General features: G+C 39.3%; 1 protein-coding gene across 1 annotated transcript in view; it reads left to right on the forward strand.

The window, feature by feature from the left end:
- Nucleotides 1-593: 593 nt before the first annotated feature.
- The window catches only part of LOC109249552 (uncharacterized), a 276,220-nt gene continuing 254,798 nt past the window's right edge, over nucleotides 594-22,015 (forward strand). The window contains exons 1-2 of the mRNA XM_053905327.1: nucleotides 594-814; nucleotides 16,558-16,781. The gene's annotated coding sequence lies outside the window, so the exon portion shown is untranslated. The remainder of the gene's footprint in view (nucleotides 815-16,557; nucleotides 16,782-22,015) is intronic.

Consider the following 22,015-nt stretch of genomic DNA (forward strand, 5'->3'; position numbering starts at 1 on the left):
TGAGCATAAAGCCAGGTACAGTAAAATGCTTTGACTGGAGTATGTAGCAATTATTCTGTGAGTCGGTAAAGTCCTGCCTCACCGGAGAAAGCCAGCTGACGCAATTCTGCCTGAAGGGCTTTTCAGCAGAGCATCTGTTTTTTTGATACACTTTGCCTATTAATTTTTATCTCCAATGTGTTGGAACTGAGAAAAAAAAAATTCTCCTCCTTGATGCCTGTCTCTGCTTATTTCTCATGTAGGTAGTGTTGATGTTTCTGTAGTGCATATTCCCAGGAAGCAAGAAGTGTTCTTTTTGTTGCTTTAACATTCTCTTTGCTTAACTGTGTATTTGTCAACAGCAGATTAGATAATCTTGAAGACATCTCCCAACCTTTTGTTTCTAAAATACTACCTCATGTGTATGCATATATATATATATATTTATATAATATTTATATATATAATTTATATATGTATACATATATAATGTCTATTGACATTATATATATAATTTGGGCGGAAAGGAGGGTTTATTCCTTCAAGAGAAACATAACTTATATTCAAATGTATTCTAAACTTTTTTTCCCTAAGTCATACCTATTTTCATTTCCAGCAAGGTATAATTAGGGACATAATTTTCAAAGATCATCTGTTTCTTTCATGTCACAAGACCCTATCAGGCTTGAAGTGCATTGCCACAGTGAAGCTACTTCCGCTTCTATTGAAAACACCATCTCACGATGAAACTCAAACCCGATTGTCACTATGGAAACCACAGTAAAGATGGGGATACAGTTTCAAAACGAAAACTCTGCCTGGAACTGGGAGACAGGTAGGATTTTTCTACAACTCTTCAGTCATAAATTAAACTTTGGTGACGGTGAGGAATTTTTAAGAATCGTTTTTGAACCTGCCTAGGGGTAGAAGAAATTAAACTTTGACACTTTTCTGAATTGCTTATATTACCTAATTCCCCTGGGGTTTTCAGAAAGGATTATACTATGTTAGATCTTGTTGAAGATGGCATTTTACAAGCCACCGAGATCAGCAAGTAGCACTAACATTGCATTGAAGTTGAAAAAAATCTCGGTTTTGCAATTCTGTATGCAGGAAACCAGTCATTTAATCATTAGGTTTGTTATGAAGGGACAAGTAGTCATTCTCCTTAAATATTTTAGATTATATGGTGTTATGTCGCCTGTTTTATTATCAGTTGCATCTTGCCTTCTTTCTAATAACCTTTTTTTTTTTTTGAGAAAGCCATGGTGATCGTGAGACTCTGAAGCTTAAGTAATCGTTATATTCTTTTGTTTATCAAATGTCATGCTTTTAGGTTGGTTCAGTGTAGTGCTGAGGAAGTAAAACAGTATCTACTGTCTCTGTCTACCTAAACTAAATAATCTATGAATTACTGAACAGCCTAAATAAAGGGAGAGCGTAATGAAGAAAGGCAAACACAGAAACTGCTCTCGCATGGCATGCCATGCCACTCAACCTCATCAAAATCAGTAGGTATCACTTTCTTTTGCGTTATCAACACAGTATGGAACCCACCTAGAAGGATGGCGTTAGACAAGCAAAGACACAGAGCAAATTACCTACCATTCAGTCTTATTCTTTCCTCCCTCCTTGCCTTCACTTACTTAGAGTTCAAACAGAAGACGATGTAATTTACATACTGTTGATGCCCAAACGAATTTTGGCTTCAAATAGTTTCCCATGTCTCATCCTAGAGTAAATAGTTGATTTATGTGTTCATTGAAATAAATGGGCAAAGGAATTATTAATGATTAGCGAGTTATTGTGGAGTATCGCCCAAGGGAAGAGAGAACAGGATCAGAGAGCTCTAGTCCCTCCGTTCTACAAGAGCTTCTGATGAAAAGCTCTTGGCATTGTTGACTCTTTATAGCCTTTTTTTTGGGCTATTCATGCATTTTATTACTAAAAGAAATTGGAAATAGCACAATTTGCAATAAATGGAATTTTAGCGCAGTAGAGCCTTGAGCACTGAATTCTGGAGTTAATTTTATTGGCATGAGTCACATTTCTCACTAGAACCCACTTCTAAGAAGCACTGTGCCTGCAGATCAAATCTTACCTTGGACTTATTTGACTTGGTGTTGTTTCATTGCTTATTACTAACTCTCAATTACAAACACCACAACAGTAAAATCTGGCTTCCATAAATGCCTGCTAGAGAAATGAAACTGGAATAGTGTTTCTAATTTGGGGTACATGCTTCTTTGAACATTTATGGAATTTTAAATGGTTTGGCGGATATTGGAATAAAGAGAAGTCAGCACTGTGAGGAAGTGTGGAAGAAACTCTTTTGTTTGAGTTTGCAAAGCTGAGATATCTGATGGATAGGAATGGACTCACTGACTTATCATCTGACTTTGGTCAGATGCTTTCCTGACGGAAAACACATAACATAAGCTGATACACACCCTAGGAATTTCAACTAGAAATATGCCATCAAGTTCTCATATGTTTCTATGAGTGTGTGATGTTAAAAACAATTAAGTTTATGAGTTGATATAAACCATTCAATTTCAAGTAGGCACAATTCATCAAGTTCTCATATGTTTTCATAAATGTACTGTGAAAAAGATCAAATTTATGAATTAATGTGATTCATCCAATTGATATATTAAAAGCAAGAAGGAGTTTTTATTAATTCCTACAGATGGCCTCCTACTAATGAATTTTGTATAAAAACCAAAGAGGAAGACACACTGACTGCCTTAACCATCTTCAGGAAAACAAATTGAATTAAAGAATTATTGAATGAATGAATACATGAATGGCATAGGAATTAGATCATTGGTACTTGGAGTGCAAGGAGCTGGACATAATAATTCTTTTAGCGTGAAGGGACATTTGGAAAAACTTGCACCATAATGCCCTGATAGATAGCTCAGCATTTCCATTTGTAGATGCTCAAATTCAAGTTGAAAAATAATTTTTTAATAGAATAATTGTCTGGTGTTGACTGTTGCCAGTTGCTGCCCACTTGTCTCTTCCTTTTACCAAGAAATCCAGGGCATTTAACACAGTGCCTGATACACACACACACACACACACACACACACACACATATATATATAGAGAGAGAGAGAACAAATGGATAAATAAATGAGCATAAATAAATAAATATATACCCATGCTGGCAGTCTTGTTTTCTACTTAAATTGCATGCTCTGGACAATGGCACAATGTATCTCTTAGAGATGCCACATTCAAGTGTCCTAGGAGGCTTCTCCCAAACTCCTCCCTTCTTCTAAAATGAGCCCTCCCATGCTGTCTTGCTTCCCGCTGATCTCAGTTGCATTTTTCTTGTCTCAGGGAATTGTCTTCAATTTTTCAAAGGCACGCAGTATTTCTCAGAGGCCCTGTGTGCTGTGAAGGGCTATAATAGTGACCTCCTATAAAAAATGGTAAGTCTTTTCGCAGATTATGATCACTTGATTAGGAAAATGTTGGACCATGACTGCTCCAACATAATTTACTAGTTTTATCATTCTTGTTCACAGGTAAAACATTTGTGGGGCTTTCCTGTCCTGTGTGCTTGGTTCTGCGTCTAGCCGGGAAAGAGTAGGCACACATTTTGGACTTCTTCCTTTGCCAAGTGACCGTGATTACAATTATGCTTAAAAGAAATTGAGGCAACGGTGATTCTAATTTTCTGAGTTAAGCCAGCAAATTAACTCAGTTGATCTCGACTTTAGTGCCCATGAAACACACTTAAACCTGAGTTAAGAAAGCAAATTAACTCAGTTGATCTTAAGCGAGTGCCCATGAGGCATCCTGGCCCATTATGCAAATCAAACACGCAGAGAAAAGCCAGGGACTTGCGTCAAACCCAACAGATTGCAGGAGTGTCCACAAAAGGAAATCGAAAGTGACGGAGAACGTAAAGGAAAATGTTTTTCTTTTCTCAACATGCTATTAATTAAATTATTATACAAAGTAATGCCTTTTGAGGCCCCCATTTGTTTCTGTTTTCCCTTCAAACAAACGCTGGCTTTATTGTCTTGAAAGGTGTCTGGAAAGTGTTTTCTTTGGAATCTGATTTTTATCTCTACAATAATTATAGAAGAAACACACTGTCCTGTTAGGGACATATATATCTTGTGACTAAAAACTATTTGGGGATCAGGAGCGATAGGTTGTATTTAATCGGTTCTGGCATTGCAATTGGAAGAGTGGTTTTAGGTGATTTATCTCCGGAGCTCCTCCTTTTCTATCTGTAAGACGAAATGACACCATTTCACATAAATGAACTTAACTCAGATAGATGTAGCCAAAAGCAACTAATGCAATCCTAGGCACACACAGTGGACATTCTTTAAATACTGGTGGCTTAATGAGGAACAAAAGTACTTCACACACCAAGCTTATTTAACCTAATATATCCAAAATATGTTCATGTCAACATGTAATCAACGTAAAATTTTCAGTGAGATGCCTAACAATTTTTGTTTTATCAAAGTCTTTGGAGTTTCGTATTTGTTTCACACTCCTAACACATCTCAGTTCAGACTAGCCATGTGTCAAGTGCCGATAGCCACATGGGGCTGGTGGCTACCATATTGAGAAGCACGATCCTAGAAAGCAGGTGGGTATTGCTATAGATATAGAAATGGTCATCACTCATGACTTCAAGTACATGCGGGGACTCGGCCACCAAATTGGTTGAGTTTTTACCAATAGTTCTCGACGGAGGCTACTTTCCAAGAGGACACTTGGCAATGTCTGGGATATTTTTGGTTGTCATCACTGGGGAAGGGGGTTACTACTGTCATCTAGAGGTCAAGGATGTAGCAAAACACCCTATAATGCACAGGTTGCTCCCCTAACAAAGAATTATTTAGCTTTCTTTTCCTTTTTTTTTTAAATTAAAAAAAATGTTTATTTATTTTTGAGAGAGAGAGAGAGAGAGTAAGCAGGCGAGGGGCAGAGAGAGAGAGAGGGAGACATAGCAGCCAAAGGGTTCCAGGCTCCTAGCTGTCATCCCAGAGTCCAACGTGGGGCTCGAACTCATGAGCTGTGAGATCATGACCTGAGCAGAAGTTGGGCACTTAACCGATTGAGCCACCCAGGTGCCCCTGAATTATTCAGCTTTCAATATCCGTAGTGCCAATGTTGAGAAACTAGTTTATACAGAATTGAGTGTTAGATGGTAAATTCTGTGACACAGGGTTTCTATGGAGCTGTGTTTTATCTTCTTTAGTGGAAATTTCTTGAAAGACGATGAGTATCTACACTCTGTGATGGTTTCCCTGCAGTTCTCTGAAGACCAGAGACTAGAAAAGATCTCTTGAGTTCTTTTCTGCCTCATAAATATTTTAGATGCTTTGATAAATATTATACTTCTTTTAAAAATGAGAAACAGATTATCCAGTTACCCACTGAGCCCAAGTGACACATGTAAAATCAAAAGACGGAGAATGTGTCAGTGAAATCCTTAAGAAGCTTGACTCACAGTACAAAGTACTGTATTTGGAGAACCAAGTAGTTGAACCAAGTAGTCTTTTGGTCAGGTTTGTGGATTCTGTGGGTAGCTGGCTTTAAGACTCTAAAAGGAGTTCAGAGGAAGCTACCAAGTTCATAGTTCTTTTTAGGCTAATGGAATGTCTGTAAGGTTTAGCCATATATATTTCTCTTTCTTTCATAACTTCCACCTTCGTAATTCAAGGGGTCTTTGTAAGGGATTTTGTGAGGAGCAAAGGCCTTTATTGACTGGTGGACTCAGAATGAGTCCCAGCTAAAAGCAAGTTGCCTGAGCTCTGCAGCAGGAGTTTTTGGGGGGCTACCTTTGAGCATGCTTCATGTGACTTAATAATGTTATCTCTCTAGTTCACGTGATATTAATCTCTATACTAATCCATTAAAGTCAGAAAATAATGATCATTTATGCTAAGAACACATAAGAGGAAGCGTCGTTGTAAGCAGATTAGTAAAAATAAAATCAGGAAAAAGAAATAAGCCTCCTTGTGTTAAAGATTGTGCTTTAGTTTTCTATTCTTGTGTAACAAATTACCACAGGTAGAGTGCAGTAAGGCAACTCACACTTAATATCTCATGGTTTCTGTGGGTCAGGAGTCTGGGCACGGGTACCTGGATTCTCTACTCAACATCCCAAAAGAATGCACTCAAGGTGTTCACTGGGGCTGCGATCTCATCAGAGGCTCAGTATCCTCTTTGAAGTTCACTGGTCGTGGGCAGACCAGTGATCCCTTGTGGTTGTTACATTGAGGCACTCGGCTCCTGGAGGTCATTGGCTGTTCCCTGCCACAGGGCCCTCTCTACAACGTGGAAGTTTGCTTCATCAAGGCCAATGGGAGAATATCTTCTGCTGCTTCAGCTCTTTCTGATTTCCCCTGTGACACCTCTAGACTGTCTTTTAAAGCCGACATGATTATGTTCGTCCAACCCAGGATAATCTCCTTTTGGATTTTCATTAACTCAGCTGGTTAGGGACTGTAATTACCTGCAGATCCCTTATCCCTTGCCATATAACTTAACCTATCTGTAAAAGTGAGGACTCATTAGGGTCACAGGTCTCTCACACAAGGGAGTAGGGAATTTTTGGTGCCATTTTTGGATTCTGCTTACCAAAGATAGAATAATTTAGTTTCTGTGTGTGTTAGGTGTTTTATACTTCCAAATGCCATTGGAGTTTATAATAGAAACAAATATTTTAATATTGAATATTCTCTATTTTTTCCTTTTCCTAGGATTTCTTGTCCAAAATTCTTTCTTCAAATTTCTAATATAGTCAGATTCCTAACTGAGCTCAATCATCTCTACCCATCTTTTTGGGGGATTTCAATCTGTTTACATTTAAGTTTATTATCCTTCATTTAAATTTAAATTTTTTCATTAAAATTTTTTTTATTGTTATCTTTTACTAAATGTTTTACTTATGTCATTTTTATAATGGATATTAAATTCTTCATTTCCCTTTAGGTCAAAAATTAATTTTATTTTTAAACACATTTAAAAATGTTTGTGTATTTTAATACACCTGTTGTATTTATATATATATGTATATGTATGTATATATATACATATATATATTTGCAATAAATATTAGCAAGTAAGTGAACTTGAAATTCCACACAAAATCACACATCTATATCCACATGTGAAATCTAGTCTCTGGATTGAAAGATCTCTATAAAGCCTCTCTGAAGCACTCTCCAAAGTTGGTAAATTTCACTTTGGTTCCACTACTGGGTTCCTTATTTTGAAACCATGATTTTAGCAATAATGTGTTTGCTTAAAAACTCTGAAGACGGAGACAAATTATTATTCACCCCTGTATCTTTAACAGAGTGCCTAACCTATAATAGATTCCTAACAAATGTTTATCTCATTAATTGAAAGCACCGGTAGAAACAAGATGTTATGCCACAGGGTATCAATGTAGGTTTATCAATGGGAACAAATGTCCCATTCTGGTGGGGGGTGCTGATAATGAGGGAGGCGGTATATGTGTGGGGGCAGGGAGTCTATGGGAACTTTCTATACTCTCCTCTTAACTTTTGCTGTGAACCTAATACTGCACTAAAGAAGCCTTTAAAAATAATAATAAAGTAAAAATGATAAAGTAATAAATTAATACAATAGCAAGAAATTTCAAATAAGTGCTATGAACCAAAGAAAGGGGATGAGGGTGGTAATGTGTCTTGAGGGCACTTCAGTTTGGGTAACCAAAACCAACTTTGATAAGAGGTGAACTTGAGTTGAGGTCTGGATAAAGAGGGGTCAAGCATGGGAAGGTCTGAGAGAAGAGTGGAAGAATCAACAAATTCAAGGCTTTGAATGGCAAGAGAGCTTACCGTGGTCAAGACAAGAAGAAAACTGGGAAAAGGGCAAAGGAAAAGAGTCATGGGATGGAATGAAAAATGAGTAGGGCAAAATGCACGTGACACAAGGTGATTTATGGAATGCTCTGGTCCTCTGTTGCATGTAGCACACAGTTTTTGTCAATTTATGTTAATCTGTGATTGACATAAGCATTTAAAGTTATGCCATTAAGGGTGCCTGGATGGCTCAGTTGGTTAAGCATCTGACTTTGGCTCAGGTCATGATCTCACAGTTTGTGGGTTCAAGCCTCGCGCCAGGCTCTGTGCCGACAGCTCAGAGCCTGGACCCTGCTTCGGATTCTGTGTCTCCCTCTCTCTCTGGCCCTCCCCCACTCACTTGCTCTCTCTTTCTCTCTCTCTCAAAAATAAAAAAAATTAAAAAATTAAAGTTATATCATTACCTTTCCTTTTGTTAATGTCCTAAACATCTCTTATTTGTCTTAAAGAATTTTCATGTATCCTCAGATGTCCATTCATCTTTGCTGCTGCAGGTTTGCTATTGTTTTCCATTGTTTTGCATTGGGCTTAGAAGGAAAGAGTTGCCCCTGTGCTTACAGAGATGTCCTTCCTCAGTCACTGTTCTTGTGGCCTTACCTCCAGTTCTCTTGGCTTTCTTTTCATAGCTCTCAGCGAATAAATTCCACGTTACTTTTATTTTTGAATTCTTAAGGCTTTCCCTCTTATTGGCGTCTGATAAGATTTTTATCCTTTAGGTTAAAAACTTGGCAAAAAGGTGATGCCTTCCTTTTGGAATTGTTCTTGGGTGGATTTCTGGACCATCTCTTAGAGTATTGCAACTGTCTTTCAATTTGGAAAAATAGGTTTTAATTTTATTTCAGGTCCCTTCCATTTCATGTAATGTGTCTATTAGGAATCACTTTAATCAAGTAAATCATTGTGGGTTATTTAGAATCATTTTTCAGTTTCCCTTGCATGATTACTACCACTTTTGCAAATACCTGTGATGTAGGGATGTGGTGCTTTAACTGTCTTTAGCATAACTAACAGGTTACTCCATTGTGTTATTTTTTCCTCATCATAGCTCTGAATTAAGTTTATGATAACATCTAAAAATTATTGTATTTACAATGTTTCTTGCTCTATGTGAAGGGCTCAATCAGCATTATCTCACTTAATTCATACGGTAATAGTCCTTTTGCCGTGTTGTGTTTTTTCCATTTAACAGGGGAAATGGAAACAGAGCAGAGGTCAAGGACTTGGCCAAGATCACAGAGCTAGAAAGTTATAAAACAAGTATCTCTCTACTGCTTCATGATGTGTGGATGTGTCCACGTGTGTGTATGTGTATTTAAAATACAGTATGTTCCTTACTTTGGCTATCATTACTACAATTTAAAAAATAGAGTGAATTTATTTGTATTTGTTCAGACTCTTGGTATTTGTACTTCTATCTTTATTTAGTCTACTTGCATCTGGACCACTTGCTTTTTAAATATTTATTTATTTATTTAGAAAAAAAAATTACTTTGTTAACATACAGTGCAATATTGCTTTTAGGAGTAGAATTCAGTGATTCATCATTTACATACAACACCCAGTGCTCATCGCAACAAGTGCCCTCCTTAATGCCCATCACCCCTCTAGCCCATGTCCCGCCCACCTCCCTCCGCCAACCCTCTGTTTGTTCTTTATAATTAAGAGTCTCTTGTGGTTTGCTTCTTTCTTTTCTTCCCCCCACCACGTTTCCCCTTTTGCCATCTGTTTTGTTTCTTAAATTCCATATATGAGTAAAATCATATTGTATTTGTCTTTCTATGATTGCCTTATTTTATTTATCATAATACATTCTGGCTCCATCCATGTCGTCGCAAATGATGTTCTTTTTGACGAATGAGTAATATTCATACACACACACACACACACACACACACACAGGCAATATCTTCTTTACCCATCTATCTCCATAGTTGGGCTATTGTTGATAATGCTGCTATAAACGTTGACGTGCATGTGCCCTTTCAAATAAGCATTTTTGTATCCTTTGGGTGAATACCTAATAGTGATATTGACAGATTGTAGGGTCTATTTTTAGTTTTTTTAAGGAACCTCCATACTGTTGGCATCTCCACCAGCAGTGCAAGAGGGTTCCCCTTCCTCCACCTCCTCGCCAACACCTGTTGTTACTTGTGGGGTTAATTTTAGACATTCTGACAGGTGTGAGGTGGTATCTCATTATGGTTTTTATTTGTGTTTCCCTGATGATGACTGATGTTGAGCAATTTTTCATGTGTGTTGGCCATCTGGATGTCTTCTTTGGCAAAGTGCCCATTCATGTCTTCTGCTCATTTCTTAACCGGGTTGTTTTCTGGGTGTTGAATTTGATAAGTTCTTTACAGATTTTGGATACTAACCTTTTATCAGATATGCCATTTGCAAACATCTTCTCCCATTCTGTAGGCTGCCTTTTAGTTTTGTTCAGTGTTTCTTTCACTGTGCAGAAGCTTTTTATCTTGATGAAGTCCCAATAGTTTGTGTTTGCTTTTGTTTCCCTTGCCTTTGGCGACGTGTCTAGTAAGAAGTTGCTGCAGCCGAGGTCAAAGAGGTTGCTGCGTGTGTTCTCCTCTAGGATTTTGATGGTTTCCTATCTCACATTTAGGTCATTCATCCATTTTGAATTTATATTTGTGTATGGCGTAAGAAAGTGGTCCAATTTCATTCTTCTGCTGGTTCCCATCCAGTTTTCCCAACACCATTTGTTGAAGAGACTGTCTTTTCTCCATGGGATATTCTTTCCTGCTTTGTCAAAGATGAGTTGCCCATATAGTTGTGGGTTTGTTTCTGGGTTTTCTATTCTGTTCGATTGATCTATGTGTTTTTGTGCCAGTTTCATGCTGTCTTAATGACTATACCTCTGTAATATAGCTTGAAATCCGGATTTATGATGCCTCCAGTTTTGTTTTTCTTTTTCAGGATTGCTTTGGCTATTCAGGGTCTTTTGTGGTTCCATACACATTTTAGGATTTGTTTGTTCTAGTTCTGTGAAAAATTCTGGTGGTATGTTGATGAGGATTGCATTAAATGTGCAGATCGCATTGGGTGATATAGACACTTTAACAGCGTTTGTTTTTCCAATCCATGAGCAAGCGTTTTAAATTTAGTTTTTCATTAAGTTTATCTTGGTTCTTATTTGCTTGTGTATTATGTTTCTTTCTCCCTCATTTTGACCTGTCTTATTTCTCTTGCTTCATTTTGCTTCCTAGATGCTAACTCCCATTCTGAATTATAACATTATTTGCATCAAGGCATTAACTGGTCTTGGAGTGAAAAATAAAAATGGCAAAATGTCTTTGAATATATATTACAACAATAATTACAACAACAATGACAACAATAATATATATTGTTTTGAATATATATGGCCAGGTGTAGTATAACTCGGCTTCTGAAGAAAGAGCCTAAGATCGTATCAGAATCAGGCCGCTCACGCTAAATCCGTGTGACGTCTAATTTGTGACATAATAATATATAACTTACCATTCTTAGAGAGAAGCGAAGGGACGCACAAAATGCGATTGTGAACCACAGAATTATAGTCAAATATTTTCAGAGCTCAAAGATGCAATTCATCTAACCTATACATTCAAGTCCTACAGATGGGTTTTTCTTCAGGAAAAGGAAAGATGCTCAAAGTGATCAAATATCAGAGAGAGACATACATGCGATCTCTTGGTTATTAATTAGTCTTTTTTGTGTGACTCAGATAATATTCTATGCATGTATTCTTTGACTTTGCTTAAAGATGTGATACTTCACCTAACGTACACCTAACCAAGTTAATACCACTTTGTATCGGTTTGGGGTTTTCCTTTCGTAAAACATAAAAACACAGAATTTGCCTCACTTATGCACTTCCAAGAATTTTACACTTTTGTAGCATTTGGTATTTGTTGAAGCATCAATACAAATACCAACACAAATAGTTGATAATGTACAGATGGTATCACGTATTTAAATAAGGTTAGCTAGGGGCGCCTGGGTGGCTCAGTCGGTTGAGCGTCCGACTTCGGCTCGGGTCATGATCTCACGGTTCATGAGTTCGAGCCCCGCGTCGGGCTCTGTGCTGACAGCTTGGAGCCTGGAGCCTGCTTCGGATTCTGTGTCCCCCTCTCTCTCCACCCCACCCCTGCTTGTGCTCTGTCTCTCTCTGTCTTTCAAAAACGAATAAACACACAAAAAATTAAAAAAAAAAAAAATTAAAAAATAAATAAATAAATAAGGTTAGCTATTTTTTTTTTTTTGAGCCAAAGAATGACAGCAAGATGATAGCCTCGAATAAAGAAAGGATGACAGAATGAAATAATTGTAATGCAGCAACTCTGCTTTGTAACATGGTTGTGTGGTAAGAGTGCCTGTGTGCCTGTGTGTATGCATGTGTTATTTTAAATTCTGTCCCGAAAGGCAAGATATACTAGTTAGACTGGTTCCTGAGTACTATCATGTCATGGATTTGCTGTTTATGCAACATATAACTTTACCAAAATTGTCTTCAGTAGTCACTACACTACTAAGGTCATTAGCTGGGGGTTGAATTTTATCTTCCGTCGCAGGTTCTGCTAGGTAGATACAACTTTGTATTTTCCTACAATGTGTTTCTTCCCCCCTATTTTATTCATCTATAATCGAAGTCCCATAAACTACACCTAATTGAAGTTTTCAGTATCAGCACTTTTGACATAGGCACACACCCTTGAAGTCATCGTCACGATTAGGGTAGCACAAGTTTCCTCTCCATTTTGCTGTTCCCACCAACCTCAGGAAACGCTGACTCGCTTCCCAGCACTACAGAGTAGTCTGCGTGTTCTAGAATTTCAAACGAATGGAATCGTACAGCACGTAATCTTTCCTGACTGTCCCTTTTCACTTAAGGTAATGATTTTGAGATGTATCCATGGTATTGCGTATATTGGCAGTTTCCTCCTTTTTGTCGCTGGGCGTTACCCTCTATGGAGAGGTCGTAATTTGGGGCTGTTTCCAGTGTCTGGTGTTTGGAAATAAAGCTGCTATACCCAGAAACGTAAAAGTCTTTGGACACGAAGACTTTTTGTTTGTTTGTCTGCTTGTTGTTTGTTTCTCATGGGTCGGTGGCTAGGATTGGAATGGCTCTGTCACGTGGTAGACTTGCCCAAGCTTGACATTTTAGGAAACGACCACGTTGTTTTCCAAAGTGCTTGTCCCATTCTCCTATTAGCACTGAGAGTTGCAGTTCCTCTACGTCCTTGCCAACACTTTGGATGGTCAATTTTCAAAATTTCAGGCAATCTAACGCATGTGTAGTGCTATTTCCTGGTGACCGTAGCACCGCATCTCATATGTTTTTCCACATTTTACCTAAAAATATTTGAGGGACAAAGGTTTCCCTTAATATTCAATATCTTTCAAGTGTGTCACTGCTCCCAGCATGCTTTTGTGTCATCAGGACATGCTCTGTGGCGAATGACTTATCGGTGGTGGAACTCAAAGGGCAGGACGCCACGATCAGCTACATGAGAGACGTTATTGGTAATATTTATTGAGGCAATTCTTTCACACTCAGTGGGAGAACAATCTGCTCTTGAGTTTCTTCTATGACTGAAGGAAGTTTGGAACATTTCTCAGCACACTGAGTAATTAAGAAAAAATAGAACTTGGAGGCACAGAAAAAAAAAAGCCTACTTCCTTTAAGTCTGTGGTTCTCAGTGGGGAGAAAGGCTGATTTAGATGCCCAGGGAGGCAGTGCAGGGGACATAATCGGTCATCACCAATGGCATCTAGTGGGTATAGGCCAGGATGCTGCAATATATCCGAGCATGTGAGAGTTCCCCTCCTTCCCTCCCCCACATCAAGGAGCTATCTTAGCTCAAATTTTAACAGTGCTGCTGTTGAGAAACCCTACTCTAAGCATCCGATACTTAGATCCAAGTCTGGCCCAGAAAGTATTCCTATCCCTCCACTGCCTCTAACACTTAAGTGACTAGACATGAGATGGCCTTATGATTTCTTTTGAACGAGATGGCATTTGTTCCTGAGAAAATCTTTGTCACTATTTTCATCTATGACCCCCTGGGGATCCTACGTTTAATTGGTCAGCTATGCGGTGTGTATAGAGGACTAGATCTGGGTTAAGAGACAGACTCCATTTATCCCTCCATCACTTCCAAGATACATTCGATGTAAAATGACCAGATGGTTTGCATCCAGGCTGCCTCTGTCACATACTGGCCTCATGTTGTTGGAAAGCCTCTCAAATTTGCTGAGTTTCAAAGAGGAATTTAAAATAAAAAAAAGAGGGGCACCTGGGTGGCTCAGTCGGTTAAGCGTCCGACTTCAGCTCAGGTCATGATCTCGCGGTCCGTGAGTTTGAGCCCCGCGTCGGGCTCTGTGCTGACCGCTCAGAGCCTGGAGCCTGTTTCAGATTCTGTGTCTCCCTCTCTCTCTGACCCTCCCCCATTCATGCTCTGCCTCTCTCTGTCTCAAAAATAAAAATAAACGTTAAAAAAATAAAATAAAATAAAGAATATTTAAATAATTTAAATATTGACAAATAATTTAAAACTGAGCTTTGAAGTGGGAATAACCTCATGCGCTGTCGTGAGGACCAACTGAGATAAATCCCTCGTCATAGTGCTTTTATGATGTGATATTTGTGATTAGTACTCAACCATGTTCATGTGCAAACCGTGGGTGCCACTGGGCGTGAATCTTGCAAACTTTTTGGTTCTTCCCGTGGTTCTGAAAGATCACAGTTTGATTTAATAAACGCCACTCGTGAGGGGCTTCTGATGTAGAAAATAAAAAGGGGTGGCATTCATTTGCTACATGTTAGAATAAAAGCTTAGGGCTTTCATAACTTGGGATGTTTTATTTATGTATTTCCAAGCTCATTAACGCAAGTCTGTGATGAAGTAACTCTTAGAAAAAAAAGCAAACAAACCTACAAACAATTGTAACGCTTGCTCACTCTGTGGACACTTCTAATTAATTTATTTTGTTGTGGAAAATGTTACTGCACTTGGGAGAAGTCAGTGCACCCCTGGGGAACCTCATAAACGTTCTGATTCCGGACTTGGCAGCTGGTGACGTTTCTTTTGTCGCCCTTTTTCTCCTAACCGGTCATTACCTGTCCTCGCCCTACAGTCAGCTAGTTCGAGGACTGGGATACCTCGAAGTAGTTGATTTAACTGGCAACTCAAAAATAATATTTGTGAAAATACTCATCACCCAGGGTCAAAAGAGCTAGAGAAATTCAGGGAGAAAACCAGCAGGATTTGGTACCGTGACTGCATTTTGAGCGTTTTGATGTTGATAGGCGATGCGTCACCAACAAACGCTTAAATGTTAATTTTTTAAGGTGCTATTGTCTGGGGACAGGGAAAAAAATTCCCTGCTACCTCCTAGGGTAGTGTAGTGGGGAGTGACACCCCCCATGGCGGTGGAATATTCCCCGATGCAGGGGTTTGGTATGGATTCAGACACTGGAGATTTGAGAGGTTGGAAAGATCATTCTAATGCCATTAGGTCCCCACTGCCTCCTCAACTTATCTGATCCTTTTCAGAGTAAGGTCACCTCCCTTAGTGGTCCCCAACTGTTTAGACTGCAGCTGTGAAGACTTGGCATAGAAGGAAGTGAAAATTCTCCCAAATAAGCACAGAGGGCAGTGCGCTGAACATTCCCAAAGGTTTCTTTCTTCTGCCTTATACCCTCCTTTCTGGTTGCCTCTGATTATTTTGTTGTTCGTTTCTTCATCAGGACACCACGGAGCTTTAAGAAGGGAAAGAGAGACTTTCCTTTAGTATAGTTTGCCGAAATTACCACACTGGATAAGAAACATGCGGCATGTTTACTGCAGTTGAATTGGTATTTCTTTTATTTCAATTCAGTGAACAATTCACTTGTGAGCCTCACTGTGGGAAGGCGAGGAACTGGTTCTCATTAGTCTTTCACACATAGCTCGGTTTCAGTGTTGTAGGTAAGAGGTCTCAATCCCATCGGTAAACTCCGTGTGTGTGTGTGCAATGTGCTTGTGTGTGTGAGTGTGTAAAAATGAGGCGGGCACTCAGAGGCGGCCCTGCGAGTGGAAAGAATTCTGGATTTGGAGCCAGAAAATCTAGGCATACGCTAGGACTTGGTCTTACGGTTGAACTGTGCAGCCTTGAAAGTATCCGTGGACTTTCATTTCTTTGTCCAAGAAGTGGAAATACATTGAAGTCGCATTTACTGATTGTGTTCTGTGTATCGAGCGTGCAATGAGGTAACAGTAATGATGTTTTGCCACTGGCATCACTGAATGGTTAAAATGATAAAGGGGACGTGGTATGTTCGAGAGACTTGCAATCTCTAGGAAGTTTTCTAACGGACTTAATTATATGACAAGTTTGACTAGCGAGGCAATTATGTGCCACCTAATTGAAAGGCACAACCGCAAACAAAGATACACTCGAGGTGCGGTGGGAATGTGAAGGAGCTAACGAGGCAAGATTTTTCTGGATGAGTAGAAGCTGATCTAGATGTTGACGGATGGCTAGACCACACATAAGCAGGAAGCTGGGTAGAGAGAAGAACACGTGTCCCTCTGATTCTCTTTGGCAAGTCGGAGTCCTATTCTCTGGAAACCGAATCGTTTATTGATTCACCAGGGACTGCTTTGTGCTGCAACGCGAGTGCTGATTGCATTATGGTTGAAGTTTTCATTTTATTTCGTAGGTTGGCTGCTCGTGTTTTCCTCAGTGATATCCTGGTCTGTGGCGTCAACGCTTCACTTGGTCATAAAGGGGGGGCTTGTGTCCCCTGGACACTTTCTGCCTTCGCTGTCAGCCCTTGTCTGTTTCTGAGCCCCTTCCCTAGGCCGGTATCCATCCGAGCCACTTGTCTCCAGCAAGTTTGAAGGTCGTGAGGTGGATTTCCACATTCTTGTGAATAACTGAGCAGTAGGTACAGACTCAAAGCTGCAGCAGCTGTTTTGTGTTTTTGCCTTGCAGTCTGGTGTCTTAACTGGAACCTTTTATGTCAGGACATTATCCACTTGAAAAAGTTTCCATTGATGTCATGAATCAGAAACTTGATCGCTCTTTACAATATACAGACAGCCCTTTTGAGGTGCTTCTTCAGACAATAGGCTTTTTCCCTGGTGAGGAAAGTGGAACAGTGATCCTTTTACGCTTCTCATGAAATATTCACTCTTCGTATGGCTGTGAAAAATATAATTGGCAAGTTTTGTCTCCACTGTATTCACAGCATATAGTATTATTATATATCAAATGTGGTACTGAGGTATATCTTACAGGTTAGGTTTAAAATATGTGTGCTATGTGTATAAAATGGGTTATAACACACACACACACACACACACACACACACATAATCTAAGAGGACAGAGGGACGCCTGGGTGGCTCAGCAGGTTGAGCATCTGACTTTGACTCGGGTCATGATCTCACAGCCTGTGAGTTCAAGCCCCACATCAGGCTCTGTGCTGACAGCTCGGAGCCTGGAGCCTGCTTCCGATTCTGTGTCTCGCCCTTTCTCTGCTCCTCTCCCACTTGCTCTCTGTCTTTCTCTCAAAAATAAGTAAACATTAAAAAAAAATTAAAAAAAAAAAAAAAAAGAGAACAGAGAGTCTCCGAAAAAGTCTGTGCCTGGTGGTTTTAAGTTTAATGACTCCATGACTCATTTCCTGACCATTGGGAAAAGCCATTGGGTTGTTTGAATCAATGGCGCACCATTTTGTCCCACCTCAATTCTTTTCTTCCTCCTCCGCGTTTCCTGGCTATATAAATTCCACATCTTTTTCTAATCCATATCAACATCTACAAGCACCTATCTGTATCTGCCCAGACCTCACCAATGGTCCGCTTCCTTGTCCTTTCTGCACTGGCTGGTTTTTAGGGATTCCCGAAGCAAAAGCAGATCCAGAAGAACCATGGATCATGCTCACACCACACAAAGGGCATCCCGTCCCTCTGTGACACAGAGACAATAGAATTGTCATCAGCATGAGGTGATGAATGCTGTTTTCACTAATTGGGTGAGCGGAGGACAAATAAGGGGGCCACTTGGCCTCATTCCTCAGCAATCCAGGCTTCAGGAAGCTTCCTTTTGGACTGAGGCTAGCTGCTGAACTCGGGGGAAATAAACACGTATCTCTCTTAGTTTTTAGCTTTGGTGATATTGCTTCTTGAAGTGACAATAAAACTCAAACGTGAAAAATATGGTTGCTGCAATAAGAAATTTCATGAATACTTTAGCAGTAACTAAACAGAGCCAAAGAGACAATTAGTAACCATGAAGATAAACATGAAGAAATATTGGGATGAGCACTGGGCGTTGTATGTAAGCCAACTTGACAATAAATTATATTTGAAAAAAACATGAAGAAATGAATTCCGGTAGAGCAAGGAGATTGACAATATAAATTGAGGTTAAGAGACATGGAACATATCATGGGAAGATGTAGCATTTCAAATTGGAGTTCTGGAAAAAGATAATAAAGAGAATGAGGAGAGGAAATATGTAGATAGGTAGTGACTGATATATTTTTGATGTTGATTATACACTTGAATCATCAGAGACTAGAAGCACACATGATTCCGAGCAAGAAAAATAAAAAAAGAAATCTATACCCCTATGCACATTGTAGCACCAAAGACAGAGAAGATCTTCAAATGATTCAGGTGGAAAAGAGAGGAACAATAGTTAGACTGATAGCAACCATGGATGCCGTGTTGAGATTTAGTTGTCAATCCTAAATTGTTCAGCCTGTGAAACTGTATTTCAAACACCAAAATCAAGACATACTTTTAGATAAACAAAAACTGAGAGTTTACCATCATAAGGCTCTACCCAAACTTCTAAAACCTATACTCCCATGCAAGAATAAAAATGAATCCAGAAGGCATGTTTGAGCTACAAGAAGAAAGATGCACAAAGAAATTAATAAACATATAGCTAAGCCTAATCACTGACAGCAAAAAAAAAAAAAACAAAAAAAAAAAAACAACTAACGATGTGTACTTTGTGGGGAAAAACAAGACAGAACTAAAATACTGAGTGACAATGGCTTCTAAGTCTGGGGGGATGGGTGACAAGAGTGAAAACATTCTATGGTTCCTGCCTTGTTTAGTTGGACAGTTAAGACAATGTGTTAAGACTTGTGACTTTGATATGGTATGCTAAAATTCCAAGGTCAGAACAGGTACGAATTCTGTTAGAGCAGTAGAGAAAATTTGAACTAAAAATTACTGTAAGATAGAGGGAAGAAAAAAGAAGGGACAAATAGAATGTACAGAAGAACAGAACATAAATGAATGAAAATATACCACACAGTAAATGTAAATGGACCAATTTCGTCAGCAACAGGATGGATTGTCAGACTGGATAAATATAAGACGTGGTTCTTGCTTTTTACAAGAAATACATCTAAACCATATGGAACTTGTACATGTTCACTGGGAGACAGCTGCAAAAATGTTCCCGGAAGCATTGTTTCTTCTAGAAACAAAGCAAAAAATAAAAAATAAAATAAAATAAAATAAAATAAAATAAAATAAAATAAAATAAAATAAATGAAATGAAATGAAATGAAATGAAACGAAACGAAATAAAAAACAAGAAAACTGCACACAACCCAGATGCCCTTCAATAGGAAAATGTATAGATTCATTTCAAATACAAATGAATTAGTTGGCACAAGGTAATGGAAAGAAACGACAACACAGATCAACGTGAACGAATCTTAAAAAACACGATGTTGGACATAAGGCATGTTTATAAACTTCAAACATACAAAACCAGAACATACTTAATGCCTGTGTAGTAAAGCCTCCCGAAACTATGGAATTCATATCTGGAAAATCTAGTGCAGTGATTTCTCTGTGTGGGTGGTGATAGATGAGTTTTCAGGGCCAGTTTTATGGACCCGTGACCAGTGTTGCTGTGCCGGTACCCACGTTTAGAAGGCCTTATGCTTGATCTCACCGTCTTGAAATTCTTGATAAATTTGGACAAGAGACCTTGCATTTTCAGTTTCTGTTGGGTTCCTCAAACCATGTAGCCAGTCCTAAGGGTAGCAATGTAAGGGGTTGCCCAGGAACGCTTGAGTTGTACTGGTCATGTTCTTTCTCAATCTGGGTGATGAGTACTCATCATTTGTTTTATATACTTTATGTATCGCGTTACACATATTTGCACATATGAAACATTTCATTTTACAAATTAATTTTAAATGTTACCTCCAGAGCCAACGGGTTTATAATACTCTCATCTGGAATACCTAGGCAAAAGAGTCACATAATCACTGCCTAGGTGGAATTGATATCTTATTTATATGGCTGCGATGTGGAAATTGGTCTGAGTTGTTGAGTAATTATACTTAAGCATATGCTTTCGACTCTATAAAACCCGGGTGAGTAATATCAGTTTGAGGGAAAAGAAGAGCCCTCTGTATTTCTTTACACAGTTGGATAACCAGCTGCTCTTGTTTTCATATTGCAAGTGCATTTCCTTTGCAAACTTGTTAGCTCCTGCATTATTTGGAGGCTCTGCCTTTTAAAAGCAGGCAGCACTTAAAAACTACAGGGCAGAACCTATCTGATTCGATTGCTGTCACCAGCAGCTGGTGCACCCAGCGTCCTCTGAGGAAGTGAGCTGCCCTCTAGCCACTGTGGATATTGTCAGACCCAGCACATCTGCTGTCGTCGGTGGCTCACTGCGCTTGGTGCCACTGTAGGGGCCAACGTGCCATTCATGTGCAGTTTGGCAGCGTCGAAACCCACACATAGAGACAGCTGGTGAAATAGTTTGCTAAGTGGTGCGCCCCCCTTTCATCTAGCCACCTGGATGATTCTGAGAGGCACAATGTGACCATCACTCTTTAATGCATTGGCCAAACTTCTTGGGAGTTTTCAAAAGCAATACAACATGCTCAGTGTTTCAGTACAGCTCCCAAAGCACTCTTGCTTGTTTCAGCTTAATTGTATCTCTTAAGTGCCTCTTGACTCTGACCTTCAATCCCCTCTCACCGTCTATCATTATGCTTCTGCTCTCTCAAGTGCAACGACGTGCAGGGACTCTGGTATTATGCATCCATTCCTTCAGTCACTCAATAACAGTTTATAGAATGTCTTAAACCTTAACTCTCACTCACAGATTTTCAAGTTTTGGTTTCCTTTGCCTCATCTTTCTTTCTTTCTTTCTTTCTTTCTTTCTTTCTTTCTTTCTTTCTTTCTTTTCTAGCGGCTCTGATTTATGGGTTGAAGGGCCTATGCTTCCTGGGTTTATTCTTTTTTTTTGGGGGGGGGGGGTGGGGTAAGTTTATTTACTTATTCTGAGAGAGAGAAAGAGAGAGAGAGAGAGAAGCAGAAAGAGAGGGGGAGCGAGAATCCCAAGCAGGCTCCACCGTCAGCTCGGAGCCTGACACAGGGCTCCATCCCATGATCATGAGATCATGACCTGAGCTAAAATCAAGAGTCAGGTGCTTAACTGACTGAGCTACACAGGCATTTATTCTTTATGGCAATGTTTTTCAAGCTCCGAACCACTCCCTTCTTTACACCAATCCATCCGTGATCTTTTCTGTTTTGTGGTGGATTCTGGAAGCTGCTGTGCTCCTTAGAGGTTCCTTGATGAATTCTCGGATGGCAGAAATTAAAACGAAATACAAAAAAAAAATACAACCTTTGGAAACCATAATTTATATAAAAGCGAGCTTCACCTGTACCTGTTGCTCTCAAATACAGTGATCGACCTACAACTTCAAAAGTAATGAACACTTTTAGCTGAAAATGTGAGCTGCATTGCCAAAATATTACCAAAATGTTACGTGGTTGCCCAGGTAACTAGAACCACTTTCTAGTTCCTACTCGTTGGTCAAATTTGGTGAGTCTAGATAATCTTAGTGGCAGAAGTCTTGCCACGAATTAAACCAACAATGAGTTGAGTACTTATTTTGTGCAAGGCATTATGGGACATACAGGAGGTGCAAGATACAGTTGCCTCTTTTGAGGAACTTAAATCTCTTAGTAGAGATTTATGTATATAAAAGGATATTTATAACACGAGTGGCCGATGAATCATCCAGGTATTAAGTGCAGTAGGAAAGCAGAAAAAAAGAATGATGATTGGTGGCTGGGATCATCAGAGAAACATAGAGGCAAGGACCATTTCTCC

The sequence above is a fragment of the Panthera pardus genome, unplaced genomic scaffold (genome assembly GCF_024362965.1).
Source record: "Panthera pardus isolate Hobbes unplaced genomic scaffold, ASM2436296v1 HiC_scaffold_17, whole genome shotgun sequence".
Classification (NCBI taxonomy): Eukaryota; Metazoa; Chordata; class Mammalia; order Carnivora; family Felidae; genus Panthera; species Panthera pardus.